At 45.3% G+C, this 17,619-nt stretch overlaps 1 protein-coding gene across 1 annotated transcript in view; it reads right to left on the bottom strand.

The window, feature by feature from the left end:
* CA8 (carbonic anhydrase 8) overlaps positions 1-17,619 on the bottom strand; it is a 244,959-nt gene that overhangs the window by 55,708 nt on the left and 171,632 nt on the right. The gene's annotated exons all lie outside the window — the stretch shown is intronic.

Below are 17,619 nucleotides of genomic sequence, written 5' to 3'. Positions count from 1 at the left end.
GTCTTATCCGGTCTTCATTGGCATTCATTGGTACGTGGGAGCTGTATTCGAAAGCTTGGCAGCGGTGGGAGGAGTGGACGGGTAGCTTAGGGGCTGGTGAGAGGGATGGGGAGATTACTCTGCTGTTGTTTATAGGCCACTGTAGGGATGAGGGTTGGTCTGTCGCAAAAATGAATGGCTGTATGGTCGGGGTTAGCTTTTGGTTTTCGGGTCAGAAAGTTAGTGGATTTAACTAAGTCATTCTTGGTGGCGAGGGCTTTGAAGGGTTGGCGCCGGGAAAAAGGGGGAGGTGATGATCGGTGGCCGGTATCTTTCACATTACTGTTGCAGTTAGGTGAGCAGTTAGACGGGGTCTGTAGTTCAATGAGGGAGGCAAGGTTATTTGGCTTGGCTTTCTCGTTGGCGTTTTTTGGGGCGTTGCGGTTTGGGGAGTTAGTTTGTCCCTCGGGTCATAGAGTGGGAGGGTTATTGAGAGATGATGTTGAAATTTTTTCGGACATGGTTGAATTCGTGATTAGACGATCAAAAACGGACGTGGAAGGAAGAGGTCGTAGAGTAGTGTTTTTTGAGATTCCGGATTGTTTAATGTGTCCGGTGCATTGCATGAGGGCGTATTGTCCGGAGGTGGGAACGGGGTGGGCTCCGTTGTTGGTTCATCAGGATGGGTCGTTCCTCTCGCGTTATCAGTTTACAGCTGTGTTTAGACAGTGCTTAGGTCAAATAGGAATGGGGGGAAGGGGTACTCGGGTCATTCGTTTAGAATAGGGGCGGCAACCGAGGCTGCCAGGTGGGGTTTGGGCGATGACTTTATCAGGAGGATCGGGCGGTGGGAATCTGTACGGTTCTGGTCATATGTCAGGCCAGAGAGGCTGTGAGGTGGAGGGGGGGTGGTAATCTTAAGGTTGGTCAGAGATGTTTATTTATCTATGGGGGTGGCGTGTGGGTTTACTCCTAGTGTTTTCTGTGTTTTTCTCGTTCCAGGTTCAGAGCCGGTGTTGATTTGGGTTCTAGAACACTCGTATTTTTTTTGGGGTGCTCTCAGGGCAGCTGTCAGGCCGCATGGTCAGCAGCTTGGTTTCGCTCGGGAGGTGGCGGTGGTGAGATGGATAGGTCGGCGGGGCATGATATGGAGTGGGGTCTTACCAGAATTTCACAGGTATGTCAAGCAGGATAGGGCCCCAGACGTATTAGACTTGCATGTAGGAGGGAATGATTTGGCTGCCCGGCCATTTGGGGAGCTCGTATGGGACGTGAAATTTGACTTGCTGCGATTATGGGCGATGTTTCCAAAGATGGTAACGGTCTGGTCGGATATCGTTCCGAGAACGGTGTGGCGAGGGGCGCGTTCTGTTGACGGTATTAACAAGGCCAGGGTGAAAGTTAATAGGGCTATTTGTCGGTTTATGTCTAGGAATGGGGCCTTGTCGATTCGACACAGGGAGCTTGAGAAAGGAGTTGGAGGGTTTTGGCGTAGTGACGGGGTACATCTTAATGCTCTGGGTTTGGACATGTGGTGCTTAGCGTTGCAGGAGGGAATGGAGATTGCGGTGCGTGTGTGGAGGGACGCACAGGCTTAAGGGGTCAAGCCGGTGCGTCTGTGGCGGTGGGAGGTCCTTGGAGTTGGTGAGTTTATCAGGTGATGAGGATGGGAGGGCCCCACGGTGGGGGCTGGACTCCCATTGGTTGGTGGGCAGCTGTGGCTGAATTGTTGGGGTGAGCCGGCAGGGGTGCCTCCGAGCCAGCGGTCAACGGCTGGAGGTAAGTTGGCTCACCCCAATATGGTTATTCAGTGGTTTTGGGGCTTTAAGGACCTCCCCCTCGGGGACTGAACATTTGTAATGTTGGTATCTGGAAAAAGGTTATTTTTGTATGTTTGTTAATAAAAGGCTGCTGTGGCCAAATTAATCCAAAATGTGGTGTCTGTGTCATTATTGTGTTAAGGTGGGGATGCTAAGGATATAGTGGGGTGGGTGAGTTAAGATAAAGGGGGGTGAAGGGTAGAGTGAAAATAACCAATACCCCTTCATGTGTTTTTCAAGCTAAGAACCGTTTGTGTTTTTTACTTTTAAAACACCACATAAAGCTGTTCTTCCGCTTAAATTTGCACTAAGCATTTACTGTAGGTGCATTTTTGGTAGGTGTTTTTGGGTACCCTTCTACATACAGTTGTATTTTTGTATACAATTTTTTTTTTTCAACCATTGTAAGGCAGTAAAAGAGCACAACTAAGGAGAACATTGCTCCCCTGAATTAATGAGCAGTGCAGCCGTAATATGCCAGAAGGGTGTCACCGCCAGCCCCATTATTTACATAGCTTTAATGGACTGTAGTGACAACATCTGGCCATTAGATCATGCTGCTGCACAACAAAGACACTGCACTGCTTTATGGGGAAAGCAGGGGGTAATTCCAGCCCTTTCTGTTATCCACAACTATTGTATACCCCTTGATTGTTTACAGCATGCACCACAGCCATAAAGCGATCTGGAAATTCTTCAGGCCCTTTCACATTGTTCAAATTCTATGTTGCATGCCAAAACAAAAAAAGTTCAAATTTTCCCCCATCAGTCTCCACTCAATACTCCATAATGAGAAAGTGAGCATTTTTGTTAATTCGTTGAAAAGGAAAAAGTAAATATTGCATTGTAAATATTGCATTGCCATAATTATTGAATTCTTGTACAGTCACTCAGAATTGAGAAAGCTCATTGGAAGAACGAGTGAAACGTTTTCAAGAAATCTACAGTACGTCCAGTTGCCTTGATTTATTCTTTACAGATATACCATGACCTGGATAAATGAGAACCTTCACAGACATAATTATTGAGTCTCTTTACTCAGTTGAAGCCCCTTTGGCAGTGATTATAGCCTCCAGTCTTTTTGTGTATGATGCCAAAAAGGTTTGCACATCTTTATTTGGGGATTTTCAGCTTTATTATTCTCTGTAGATCCTCCCAAGCTCGGTCAGTTTGAATGGGAACCACTGATAGACAGCCATTTTAAGGTTTCTCCATGGATGTTCAATTAACTTCAAGTCAGGACTTTAGCTGGACCACTCAAGATTAGTGTTGAGCACGAATATTCGAATAGCAAATTTTTATCGTGAATATCGCCACTTTGAGAATTCGCGAATATTTAGAATATAGTGCTATATATTCGTTATATCGAATATTCCGATTTTTTTTTCCATCTGAACACATGATTCCTCTCCGCTTCTTGCTTCAAGCAACTTTGAGGCTTGCTGGCTTTCTCCATTTAGATAGAGAGCTGGTTTTGTATGTCTCATAGTGCACAAGGCTGCCATTATAAGGTATGCTGACTGTATCTGTCTCGGAAGCATTATACTTACCTGCGAGCTGCGATGTCTGTGACCGGCCGGGCGCTCCTCCTACTGGTTAGTGACAGGTCTGTGCTATAGGCAATGCGCCGCACAGACCTTTCACTTACCAGTAGGAGGAGCGGCCGGTCACAGACATCGCAGCTAGCAAGTAAGTATAATGCTTCTAAAAATTGCTAAGTAACCATGTCAACCAGGACTGCAGTAGCGTCATGGTTGCCAATCGGAGCCCCAGCGATTAAACTAGGACTCCGATCGGAACGCTCCACTGCCACCAATGATGGGGGATTGGAAACGTGATTTTAACTGGGGGGGGGGGAGATGTGAGGCCGCACTGGCCACCAATGATGGGGGATTGGAAACGTGATTTTAACTGTGGGGGGGGGAGGGGAGGCCGCACTGGCCACCAATGAATATAATATTGGGGTGGGAGGGGGTCTGCCCCCTCCTGCCTGGCAGCACCTGATCTCTTACAGGGGGCTATGATACGCACAATTAACCCTTTAGGTGTGGCACCTGAGGGGTTAATTGTGCGGATCACACCCCCCGTAAAAGATCGGGTGCTGGCAGGCAGCAGGGGGCAGTCATGTAGACAGTTCTCAGTATATTCACGAAGTGAAAACTCATATCTGAAAAAGCTTTTATGCAGACAGATCGCATCAGTCTGTGTGAAAGTTGCAAACGGCCACGGATCACGGACGCGGATGCCAATCTTGTGTGCATCCGTGTTTTTTCACGGACCCATTGACTTGAATGGGTCCGTGAACCGTTGTCCGTCAAAAAAATAGGACAGGTCATATTTTTTTGACGGACAGGAAACACGGATCACGGCCGCGGATGAACAACGGTGCATTTTCCGAGTTTTCAACGGACCTATTGAAAGTCAATGGGTCCGCAGAAAATCACGGAAAACGGAACGGCCACGGATGCACACAACGGTCGTGTGCATGAGGCCTAAAGCGAATGATCCATGGATTAGATGCTATTTTTTCATCTAAATAGACGCTTAATGCTGAAATTTGTACTCTAAGAGTACTATGTTTTAAACCCTTATTAAAGCCTTCTTGGAGAAAGTCTAGAATAGACAAAATACTTCCCGCTGAGTTAAAAGGATTTTCTGAACACCAGGAAACATATCTGTTCCAGATTTTACGGTAAATTCTATTTGTGACTTCTTTTTTACTGGCCAGCATGGTATTGATTACTCTGTCAGATAGACCCTTAGATTTTAAGACAGCCCTTTCAGGATCCAAGCCAAGAGGTGCAGACTTTGCGTCTTTGGGTGTAGAACCGGCCCTTGACTTAGGAGGTCTTCTGACCAGGGTAGAATCCATGGTTCCTCCGTGGACATTTTTGCCAGGAGAGGAAACCAAGATCTCCTCGGCCAATTGGGTACAATTAGAATTACATTGATCCTCTCTTCTTTTATTTTTCTGAGTACCCTTGGAATCAGAGGCAGAGGTGGGAAGCAATATGCCAGTTGGAATTTCCAAGGAAGAGCCAGTGCATCCGTCCCTGCACTCCTCGGATCCCTTGGATCTAGGGAAAAATAAGTTGGTAATTTCGCATTTATCTTGTTTGCAAATAAGTCTATCTGGGGAAGACCCAATTTTTGTGTTAAGGCTTGAAAAATTTCATCTTTTAAACTCCACTCCCCCAGATCTAATTTCCTGCGGCTGAGGAAATCCGCTTGGATGTTTTGTGTCCCCTTTAAAAAAAAAACGCTGATAGGGAGAGGAGATTCTCCTCAGCCCACAAGAAAATTTTGTTGGTTAGGGCTTGTAGTCGCTCGCTTTTCGTTCCTCCCTGGTGGTTTATATACGCTACAACCGTCTTGTTGTCGGATCTTATTTGTACATTGGAACCTTTTAGCTCCTCTGAGAAGTAACTTAGAGCCCCCCAATGCTTGGGGATGCGCTCCCCAGCCCCAGAGACTGGCATCAGTGGTGAGGATCAACTGATTTCTCACTATCCACGGTACTCCCTTCTGCAGGTATAAATTTAATTCCCACCATTTTAGTGAGGACCGAATGTGATCCGGAATTGCTATTAGTCTGTCTAGGGAATCCTGTTTCCGGGTCCATTTTTTTAACATAAATTTCTGAAGAGGACGGGAATGTATTTGCGCCCACTTCACTGCTGGGATACAAGCTGTAAAAGACCCTATCAGGGCCATCGTTTGCCTTATGGTGTGGGATTTTTGTTTTCTGAATTATTTTACTTGGGATTGGATTTTTGCGACCTTCTCTACTGGTAAAAAGCATTTTTGACTCACTGAGTCTATGAGAATTCCCAAAAAGACAATTTTTTGCGTGGGAACTAAGTGAGACTTCTCAAGATTTAAAATCCAACCCAGTTCCTCCAGTCTGTCTATCGTTTTGGATAGATTGGTTTCTAGGTCTTTCTGAGAGTCCCCCACTATCAAAAGGTCGTCCAGGTATGGAACTATCATTACTTTCTCCTTTCTCAGAGGGGTTATCATCTCTAGCATAATTTTAGTAAAAAGCCTGGGGGCAATTGTTATCCCAAACGGCAGTGCTTGAAACTGAAAATGTTTTAGATGCCCTTGGACCCACACCGCTATTCTCAAAAATAGTTGTGACTCTGGATGAATGGGTACGTGAAAATACGCATCTTTTAAATCTATGGATGCTAGAAACGCCCCTTCTTGTAAAACTTTGACCGTGGTTTTTATAGCTTCCATCTTGAATTTTTCGTACTTTATGGACTTGTTCAGCATTTTCATATTTATGATAAGACGGACTTTCCCGTTCGGCTTTCTTACACCATAAAAACCCTGGAATAACAGCCCACCCCTGTAGGAGCCCTGCTGAAGTGTAAAAATAGCTAAAAACATCTGGGGGGACCTTCAAACCGCTATTAATAGTGATTTAACTGTTTTTTTTTTTTAAATCTTGATCCCGGACAACCCCTTTAAGGACCAGGCCATTTTTTGCAAATCTGACCAGTGTCACTTTAAGTGCTGATAACTTTAAAACGCTTTGACTTACCCAGGCTGTTTTTTCGTCACATATTGTACTTCATGACACTGCTAAAATTGGGTCAAAAAAGTTAATTTTTTTGCATAAAAAAATACCAAATTTACCAAAAATTTGGAAAAATTTGCAAATTTCTAAGTTTCAGTTTCTCTACTTCTGTAATACCCCCAAAAATGATGATGACTTTACATTCCCCATATGTCTACTTCATGTTTGTATCATTTTGGGAATGATATTTTATTTTTTGGGGATGTTACATAGCTTAGAGGTTTAGAAGCAAATTTTAAAATTTTTCAGAAATTTTCCAAATCCCACTTTTTATGGACCAGTTCAGGTCTGAAGTCACTTTGTGAGGCATACATAATAGAAACCATCCAAAAATGACCCCATTTTAGACACTACGCCCCTCAGGGTATTCAAAACTGGGTTTACAAACTTTGTTAACCCTTTAGGTGTACCACAAGAGTTAATGGCAGATGGAGAAACAATTTAGGAATTTAGATTTTTTGGAAAATTTTCCAATATAATCAATTTTTTCCAGGAACAAAGCAAGGGTTAACTGCCAAACAAAACTCAATATGGGTTGCCCTGATTCTGTAGTTTGCAGAAACACCCCATATGTGGTCGTAAACTACTGTTTGGCCAAACTGGAGGACATAGAAGGAGGGGAACGCCATATGGGTTTTGGAAGGCAGATTTTGCAGGACTGGTTTTGTTTATACCATGTCCCATTTCAAGCCCCCCGTTGCACCCCTAGAATAGAAATTCCAAAAAAGTGACTCCATCTAAGAAAGTACACCCCTCAAGGTATTCAAAACTGGGTTTACAAACTTTGTTAACCCTTTAGGTGTTCCACAACAGTTAATGGCAGATGGAGAAACAATTTTGGAATTTTTATTGGACAATTTTCCATTTTAACCCTTACTTTATTACTGGAAAAAATGGGTTAACAGCCAAACAAAACTCAATATGGGTTGCCCTGATTCTGTAGTTTGCAGAAACACCCATATGTGGTCGTAAACTACTATTTGGCTAAACGGCAGGACATAGAAGAAGGGGAACTCCATATGGTTTTTGGAAGGCAGATTTTGCTGGACTGGTTTATTTACACCATGTACCGTTTCAAGCCCCCTGATGCACCCCTAGAGTAGAAACTCCATAAAAGTGACCCCATCTAGGAAACTACGGGATAAGGTGGTTGTTGTTTTGGGACTATTTTAGGGTAAATATGATTTTTGGTTGCTCTATATTACACTTTTTTGAGGCAAGGTAACAAAAAATGTAAATTCTAAAATTGTTTCTACATTCGCTATTTAGTTTTGGGAAAATACCTAAAGGGTTAAAGTTTGTAAAGTAACTTTTGAATACCTTGAGGGGTGTAGTTTCTTAGATGGGGTCACTTTTTTGGAGTTTCTAGTCTAGGCTACATCAGGGGGGCTTCTAATGGGACATGGTGTAAATAAACCAGTCGATCAAAATCTGCCGTCCAGAAACCATATGGCGTTCCCTTCGTTCTATGCCCTGCCGTGTGGCTATATAGCCATTTATGACCACATATGGGGTGTTTCTGCAAACTACAGAATCAGGGCAATAAATATTTAGTTTTGTTTGGCTGTTAACCCTTGCTTTATTACCGGAAAAATAGGATTCAAATGGAAATTTTGCCAAAAAATGTGTTTTGGCACAGTTTTTATTTTATATTTTTAACGCTGTTCATCCAAGGGGTTTGGTCAAATGTTATTTTTATAGGGCAGATTCTTATGGATGCAGCGATACCTAATATGGCAACATTTTAAAATTTATTTAGATTTTACACTATATTATCATTTTAGGAACCCCCAAAAAAATTTTTTGTATCTCCATAGCCTGGGAGCTACAGTTTTTTTTTTTGTTTTGTTGGGCGACTATCTAATGTCGGGGCTCATTTTTTTGTGGGATGAGATGGCGGTTTTAATGGCACTAATTGGGGGTGCATATTACATTTTGATCGCTCGCTATTACACTTTTTGTGATGTTAGGTGACAAAAAATGGCTTTTTTTACACTTTTTTTTTTTTTTTTTAACGCTGTTTATCTGGGGGGGTTGGGTTACATGTTATTTTTATAGAGAAGATTTTTACGAACGCGGCAATGCCCAATATGTATGGCTCTCAGACTTTGGAGACACTAAGCAGGCATTCTCAAACTGCGGACCTCCAGATGTTGTAAAACTACAATTCCCACCATGCCCTGCTGTGTGGTTGTCTGGGCATGCTGGGAGTTATACACTGCTCAAAAAAATAAATGGGGAACACTTAAACAACACAATGTAACTCCAAGTCAATCACACTTCTGTGAAATCAAACTGTCCACTTAGGAAGCAACACTGAGTGACAATCAATTTCACATGCTGTTGTGCAAATGGGATAGACAACAGGTGGAAATTATAGGCAATTAGCAAGACACCCCCAATAAAGGAGTGGTTCTGCAGGTGGTGACCACAGACCACTTCTCAGTTCCTATGCTTCCTGGCTGATGTTTTGGTCACTTTTGAATGCTGGCGGTGCTTTCACTCTAGTGGTAGCATGAGACGGAGTCTACAACCCACACAAGTGGCTCAGGTAGTGCAGCTTATCCAGGATGGCACATCAATGCGAGCTGTGGCAAGAAGGTTTGCAGTGTCTGTCAGCGTAGTGTCCAGAGCATGGAGGTGCTACCAGGAGACAGGCCAGTACATCAGGAGACGTGGAGGAAGCCGTAGGAGGGCAATAACCCAGCAGCAGGACCGCTACCGCCGCCTTTGTGCAAGGAGGAACAGGAGGAGCACTGCCAGAGCCCTGCAAAATGACCTCCAGCAGGCCACAAATGTGCATGTGTCTGCTCAAACGGTCAGAAACAGACTCCATGAGGGTGATATGAGGGCCCGACGTCCACAGGTGGGGGTTGGGCTTACAGCCCAATACCGTGCAGGACGTTTGGCATTTGCCAGAGAACACCAAGATTGGCAAATTCGCCACTGGCGCCCTGTGCTCTTCACAGATGAAAGCAGGTTCACACTGAGCACATGTGACAGACGTGACAGAGTCTGGAGACGCTGTGGAGCATCCTCCAGCATGACCGGTTTGGCATTGGGTCAGTAATGGTGTGGGGTGGCGTTTCTTTGGAGGGCCGCACAGCCCTCCATGTGCTCGCCAGAGGTAGCCTGACTGCCATTAGGTACCAAGATAAGATCCTCAGACCCCTTGTGAAACCATATGTTGGTGCGGTTGGCCCTGGGTTCCTCCTAATGCAAGACAATGCTAGACCTCATGTGGCTGGAGTGTGTCAGCAGTTCCTGCAAGACGAAGGCATTGATGCTATGGACTGGCCCGCCCGTTTCCCAGACCTGAATCCAATTGAGCACATCTGGGACATCATGTCTCGCTCTATCCACCAACGTCACGTTGCACCACAGACTGTCCAGGAGTTGGCAGATGCTTTAGTCCAGGTCTGGGAGGAGATCCCTCAGGAGACCGTCCGCCACCTCATCAGGAGCATGCACAGGCGTTGTAGGGAGGTCATACAGGCACGTGGAGGCCACACACACTACTGAGCTTCATTTTGACTTGTTTTAACCCTCCTCTTGTGTTAGGGTCAGAACCGACCCGTTTTCAGGTTTTGAATGTCTATAAGTATCACAAATTTGTTTATTGCATCAAGATTTTTTTACTTTGTCAGGAACCTCTATTTAAACAATGTAATAGAAAAAGAATCCTTTTCACTAAATTATAAAATACTGTGGTGAAAATTAAGACGTTTATGGTGTTAGGGTCAATTCTGACCCAGTTATAATATAGGATTATAGGACACTAATAAGTGCCAAAACTGAAATCATAAACACTCTCTCTGCTTAGTAACACTGACAGCCAACCTCTCAACCCTGTGAGCTGTAGTTAGGGAGGGGCCTATCTCTTTGCCTGCTTCTCTAAATAAAGTAAATATTCTATTGAGGTTTATTTTACCATTTTTTAAATTTGAAAATGAGAGGTATGCTTTCAAAAAGAAAGGTCTAAGGGGTCACACCAAAAATATTAAAACCAATCTTTTCAAGGATAAAGAAGCCTAACAAGGTAACTAAGAGGTAAGAAACAATTTGGATGATAAATAATTGTTTAGAGGGTATTTTATGGCTGATTTAAGACACGGGTCAAAACCGACCCGTTAACATCATGGATAGTAACAGAAAGCTAACATAAGAGGAGCGTTAAGGACATTACATCAAAGTTGGATCAGCCTGTAGTGTGTTTTTCCACTTTAATTTTGAGTGTGACTCCAAATCCAGACCTCTACGGGTTGAAAAATTTGATTTCCATTTTTTTTATTTCTGTGTGATTTTGTTGTCAGCACATTCAACTATGTAAAGAACAAAGTATTTCAGAAGAATATTTAATTAATTCAGATCTAGGATGTGTTATGTTTGTGTTCCCTTTATTTTTTTTGAGCAGTGTAGTTTTACAAAATCTGGAGGGCCGCAGTTTGAGGATGCCTGCACTAAAACTAATATTTTTGGAAAAAAAATATGTTTCGGTGTCTCCAAAGTCTGAGAGCCATAGTTTTTTATGTTCTCTAGGGGACTGTTGGGGATTATAAAAATGTAGTACTCCATGGAAGTGTGATACTGTCACTACCAGAGCTTTGAAACGTTCTCACAGCTCTGTTTCTCCACCCCTGTGATGATGTCACTACTAGAGCTTGGAGGAGTTCTCTCTGCTCTGTTTCTCCGCCCCTGTGTTGAGGTCTTTACTTTCTGTTTCCTTCCTCCCAGCTGTCCCTCCTGTGTTTGATTTCTCTGCCTTTAAAATCACCCCTCCTCCTTTGTAGGGTGCGGATTATAGTTTTCATTTGAGCTGTATCTCTCGCTTGAGTATCTTCACTTGTGTGATATCTTTCTATGGACCTGAGTTCTGCTGAAGCAAGTACTTCGGATATTGTCTGCTGACTTTGGATCTGTTTTCACTGCTGCTACAGCTCCTTCAGTTAAGTGTGCAGACATTGTGTGTTTGTTTGTTTGCTGACTGGATCCGAGGTGACCCCGGTTCCGTCCATATTCTGAGCAGGGCACCTGTGGCCGTGCCCCTTCCACTATTGTAGGGGTTACAGTGGTCATCAGCTTTAGGTACGCGGGCATGTCTCGATCCACCATCTGGATCTGGACATGTGCTTAGCAGCATAGGGAGAGCTATTAGGGTCTGACAGGGGTCACCCTTTATCCTCCCTAGTTTGGGTCCGGTCAGTAGCTAATTCACTGTGTATGCTCTTGTTGCTCACATACAGCCGTGACAGATACTCCCTGAAGCAATCGATAACGCAGAGGCCCGGATGATCGGGGCAAGTGTCACATTGAGTGGTGGTGTCCTTCCGTATCCCCCTCTTGTGACATACACTGCATCTTTTTTGGGTTCGTCCCTTCTTTCCAGTATGGGGGACCACACCTGGAAAATGTTGGCCAGGGACGATCTGGGCGCCTCCAATTCCAGAGGTACTCCGGCCTGCTCTTTCCCGGTCTGAAAAAAATTAGGTCCTTGAGGACTGCCTCATAGAATTGGAGGAATGTCCCTGTGTTGCCAGCGCTCTGGGACAGTACAAAAGAGTTGTACAAGGCAACCTGTACCAAGTATACCGCAACTTTTTTGTACCATGCCCGGGTTTTGCGCATGGCATTATGTTGCTTGAGGACTTGATCAGAGAGATCAACTCCTCCCATATACCGATTGTAGTCGACGATACAATCGGGCTTGAGGACCGTTACCGCGGTACCTCGCACAGGGACAGAAGTGATGCCAATACCGTGGATTGTGGACAGTACAAGGACATCCCTCTTGTCCTTATACCTGACCAGCAACAGGTTTCCACTGGTAAGGGCACGGGTCTCACCCCTGGGGATAGGTACCTGGAGGGGGTAGGCAGGGAGGCCGCACTGATTTTTCCGCACGGTCCCACAAGCGAACGTGGATCTGGCGGCAAGGGACCTGATACGGGAATCTCGCCCCTCGTACACACAAAATTTGTAAGTGTACCCTGAGGTACTCTCACAAATTTTGTACAGCTTCACGCCATACCTCGCCAGCTTAGTGGGAATGTATTGGCGGAAACTGAGTCTCCCCTTGAACGCAACGAGAGACTCCTCAACCGCGACCTCCCTTCCAGGTACGTAGACCTGCGCAAATTTGGCCCCGAAGTGATCGATGACCGGCCGTATCTTATACAGACGGTCATAGGCAGGATCACCTCGTGGGGAACATGCTGCATTATCTGAATAATGCAGACATTTCCGGATGGCCTCAAACCAGTGACGTGTCATGGCCATACTGTAGAGTGGGGTCTGGTAGAGGACGTCCCCACTCCAGTATTGCCTGACACTGGGCACTAGACCCATGTGCAGCACGAGGCCCCAAAATGTCCTCATCTCGGCTGCACTGACCGGCATCCAGCCACCGGGGCTAGCCAAAAAGGAGCCCGGGTGCTGAGCAACGAACTGTTGGGCGTACAGGTTAGTCTGCTCCACCATCAGATTCCCAAATGGGTCACTGAAAAAAAAAAAAAAAAAAAGTCCATTTCAGTGAACCCCACTGTGGGATTCTGGATTCCTGGATTGCCAACAAAATCCGGAATCTCGGGCTCAAAATTCACTGGGGGGCACCAGCTAAGTTCACCGGCAGGGGGCTCCGGAGCTTAATTGGTGGGCTGGGAAACCAGTACGAGCCCCAGGGCAGCTCGTATTAGGGTGGGCCACAGGGTCCCGAGCATGTGGGGCCCCTGGCTCCGCCTTGGGGGCTCATAGTCATCAGATGATGATGAGGAGGATGCGGATGACCAGAGGAACGTGAGGTCATCCTCATCCTCACTGGGGCTCTCGGAGTCTGAGGCAAGCTGGGCGTATGCCGCCTCCACCGAGAACATCCGGCGGGCCATGGGTATGTGTGTGTGCATGTGTATGTGCGTGTGTGTGTGGGGGCACGGGTGTTCGCGTACTAAAAAGTAAAAAAAAAGTGTTAGGAAAAAAAAAAAGTTCAAACTTGCTGATCAGCGGTACAATGCTGATCGGCGGTGGGGCGGGTGATGCGCTAACAGTGGCCGGACGCTAAGAGTGCCGGCCAGTCAGCGCACGCAAAAAAAAAAAGTGGTGGTGGGGGGCTGGTGTGGGGGCAAGTGGCAGGAAGGGGTCTAGGGTCTCAAAGCTAGAAAAAAATAAATTTAGATAAAGTGTTTTTTTTTATTTTTTTATTCCTAACTAACTTTTCCCTTCTATCCCTTCCTAACGGTGCCTCTCCCTCACGGACCCTAACCTACCTGGAGGGTGATGGGTGCCGACGGGGGGATCGCAGGAGCCTGGTGAGGACGGTGCTGGACGGTGCAGGTGCTGAAACATGAAGAGGAGAGAGAGAGGAGCGCCGGGAGTTTGAATCTCCCGCGCCTCTCCAGCACCGATCAGCACCCTGGACAGCAGCCATCAGCACCACGGCCAGCACCGCCTCTCCCAAATGCTCGGACTGTGATTAGTGGTGTGTAATCACACCACTGATCACAGTCTTTTTCCGGTTCATCGGGTCACCGGAGACCCGAATGGACCGGAAACGCAGCAAACCGCAGGCCTGAATTGACCTGCGGTTTTCTGCGATCGCCGATACGGGGGGTCACATGAATGATTTCAGCAGGCATCCTGTTCCGATTAACCCCCGCTGCGCCGCAATCGCGTTTTAAACCCATGACGTACCGGTACGTCATGGGTCCTTAAGGACTAGGGAAACATGCTGTACCGGTACGTCATGAGTCCCTAAGGGGTTAATAACCAGCGGCTGCATGAGTATTTTTCCCAGCACTCCAAGAATTTTCCCAGTCTTCCCCCCACTGGGGCTCTGGCGTCATTTTTTGGAAGATTCCTCAGAACGGGGAGATAACATAAAACCCTTCTCTTTCTGTTTTCCCGATCTCCAGAGAAGAGAAGATTACCATAAAACGGGATGTTGCATAATTTTGCCTTGGAGCCTGTGTCTCCAGACTAAGCTTTTAACCAAAGTGCCCTTCTAGAGTTGTTAGCTAGGGCCGTAGCTCTTGCGGTCAGCCTAACGGAATCCGCTGTTGTGTCTGACAAAAAATCTATGGCTTTTAATAAGAGAGGGAAGGAGTCTGCAAAGTTTTCGTATCGGGTATTGGATTTTAGTAATGCTTCCAGTTGTACCGGCCAACTTTTTAGGGATCTAGCTACAGATGTGGCCGCGATATTAGGTTTAAATAAATCCGCGGCCGCATCCCAGGTTCTCCTAAGGTTAGCATCCACCTTTTTATCCATAGGGTCACGTAATGACCCCGTATCTTCAAACGGTAAGGAAGAACCCATAGCCAGTTTGGAGAGTGATACATAAATTTTAGGACAATTTAAGAACGGGGATAATTCATCTTCGTCGAAGGGTAGCCTTTTCCTAATTGTTCTGGGTAGGAAAACTTTCCTGTCTGGATTTTTCTACTCCCTCAAGATAAGAGACTGCAGATTTTTGTGTACCGGAAATACTCTCTTTCTTGGTTTCTAGTACTGAAAACATTCTATCCTGGGCGGATCTATTTATTTTTTGTTCTTTAATTCCCATGATATCCCTGACCGCTTTTAATAGATCGTTTATATCGTCAGATGAAAATGAGTAATTTTTAAAATCGCCATCAGAGTCAGAATTACTACTACTCTCATCGCTATCCGAAGAAACATCGGAAGAAGAAGATGTAGAGGTTTTTAAGGGCGATTTTTTCCTAGACCCCTGTTTTGATGTTAATGGTACGCTAGCGGCTGCAGAAAAATCTGAAAAAGCAGACTTTATTTCTTGCTTAATCAGACCCTGCAGTTCCTGTCTTAAAGGCGGGACTTCTTCCCTGACAATGTTATCAATGCACTTTTCACAAAGTTTTTTAGCATGATTTTCGAGGAGTTTAACAGAACATACGCAACATCTAAGAATTTTAGATTTTTGCGCTATTTTAGGTTTCACAGAAATGTCTGTCACTCTTCCATACAAAAAGGGAAAAGATGAGAAAGGCCTATTAACAGCATGTGCAAGCAGCATTCCATACTCAAAACCTGGATGTCACTCACTGCTACAGGTTGGCCCATAGCTTCCTCCGGATCCATGTGTGTGGATGGCCGAGGCTGCAGAAATGCTTGTAACTTCGATGGTCAGAGGGTGACATAAGACTTGACCAGGGCGCCAGTTTTAAAAAAAAACTTATGGACGGAAGTCTCCCCAGGACCTCCGACGTCATCCAGGCCGGCAACTCTCAAGCCACCCCTATTAGGCCCCTGGATGACGTCACCCGCCGGAACCGAGAATCTCGGGCAGCAGACTGCCTAGAACCCGGAAGTGCTCCTTCGAGTGCCCGGGTGCCTGCAACTACGCGCTGGCGCGCGCGAGTTTTAATAAAAAGGACCGCGGCAGGCACTCCATGGAACCGACTTACTTGCCCAAGGTAAGCCCGTGGCTGGCGCAATGCACCCGCCATCCTGCGATAGCTCCCGACCGGAGCGCAAAGATAGTTCCTATCCTCCGCCTGGCAGGGACAGGAAGACACTGAAGATAAGTGAGGAGGCGGGCCCTTTTGAACCTTCCTGTCCCTGTCTGGCTGGAGGAGGAGGATAATCTCCTAGTAAGGGGTCGTCATGGAGAGGAGGGGAAAAATTATGTTTTAATAGATGCAGATTGGCCTCTAGGAGCAATGGGGGTGTTTCAGTTACACCTAGATGCTCTACCTTTGTTGTGCTCTCTCCACTTTAAGGGTGCATTCACACATCCAGATCAGCACCAAAAAAACGGATGCCATCCGTGTGACGTCCATGTTACATTTTTTTTTTTTTGCTGACCCATTGTAACAATGCCTATTCTTGTCTGCAAAATGGACAAGAATAGGACATGTTCTATCTTTTTTGTGGGACTCCGGAATGGGAATACTGATGCAGACAGCACATGCTCTACTGTCGGTTTTATTTGCAGACCCATAAAAATGAATGGGTCCATGCGCGATCTGCAAGAAAATGTGGATCAGATGCAGACCAAAAATATGGTTGTGTGAATGGGGCCTAATTGACAGGGCCAGGCAGTGAAAACATCACAGGTACAAATATGCTGACAGTTGCCCTTTAAATTTTAAATCACTGTATATTCTAATATATTGTTCCTCATCTAATTTACCTCTTGTCAGTATAGCTTTGTCTACTCATTATTTCTTAATCTTGTAGATTGTGTTGATTGTGTAGCCTTGATTCCAGTTATGTTCTGCTCAGTTAGTGTCCTAGTGCTCCCGCTGTTTGTGTTAGGATCAGTTTTTCAGATTAGGATTTTCCACAGGGATATTTTTAGGGGCAGTGAGGGTTAGTGGTGTTTGGTGTTATGGTCAGTGTTCAGGGACAGATCTGGGAAAAGATTCAGGGTCAGATGTTTTATGTTTGCTCAATGATAAGTCACTATATCACCCCCATCTTCATGATGTATTTTTTCCATCATCTGATTATCAGGACCATCCTTATCCTTTGGCGAGTTCCTATTCCCTTGCTCGTGTTGTGATAAGTGCATCAGCAACAAAATGACTGGGGGCCAAGAGGCCCAGTAATGAACATACGACATGTACTTTAAGCTCAATCCTAGCCATTCAATAGCTGCAACAGATTTTTTTGAAAACCTAATAGAAAAGCCAAATATATATTTTTTTCGATTGCTAATAGAGTGGCAACATATTCTGTAATGCTGTTTAGATATATTTCTCACATCTGCTCGTGTCCCAAATGTGCTCAAATATGAATGCTCTACCTCACAAACACACTGGGACCAATTTACCTATCAGTATGTTTTGGAGTGTGGCAGGAAACCAGGCAAACATTGGAAGAACATACAAAAACTCCATACAGATGTTGACTTTGGTTCTATCAACCCAGTACAGCAGTGGTCACGGTGCTGCCCATATTTAAAGTGGTTGTCCCACGAAAAATATTCTACAGTTTTCAAACTAGCACCTGCATCTGAATACTTTTGTAATTGCATGAAATTAAAAATTTTGTATAGCCACTGAGTTATTCAATAAAATGTATCTGTATAGCGCCACCTGCAGTTTGTTTTTTTCTTATTTCTTTGACCTGCTCACTGAGAAGGCCGCACATGCTCAGTGTCTTGCCTCCTGAGTTGTGATAGGGAGAGTATGGACACACCCCTTTAGCTGCAGCATTAAAGAGGACCTTTCATCTGTTTAACCCTAGTCTAATTAGGGTCTTATCTTATAGGGTGGCCCCCAC

This window comes from Bufo bufo, chromosome 5, assembly GCF_905171765.1.
Source record: "Bufo bufo chromosome 5, aBufBuf1.1, whole genome shotgun sequence".
Classification (NCBI taxonomy): Eukaryota; Metazoa; Chordata; class Amphibia; order Anura; family Bufonidae; genus Bufo; species Bufo bufo.
Note: the sequence above shows the minus strand (reverse complement) of the source record. Positions and strands in the feature narration are given on the sequence as shown.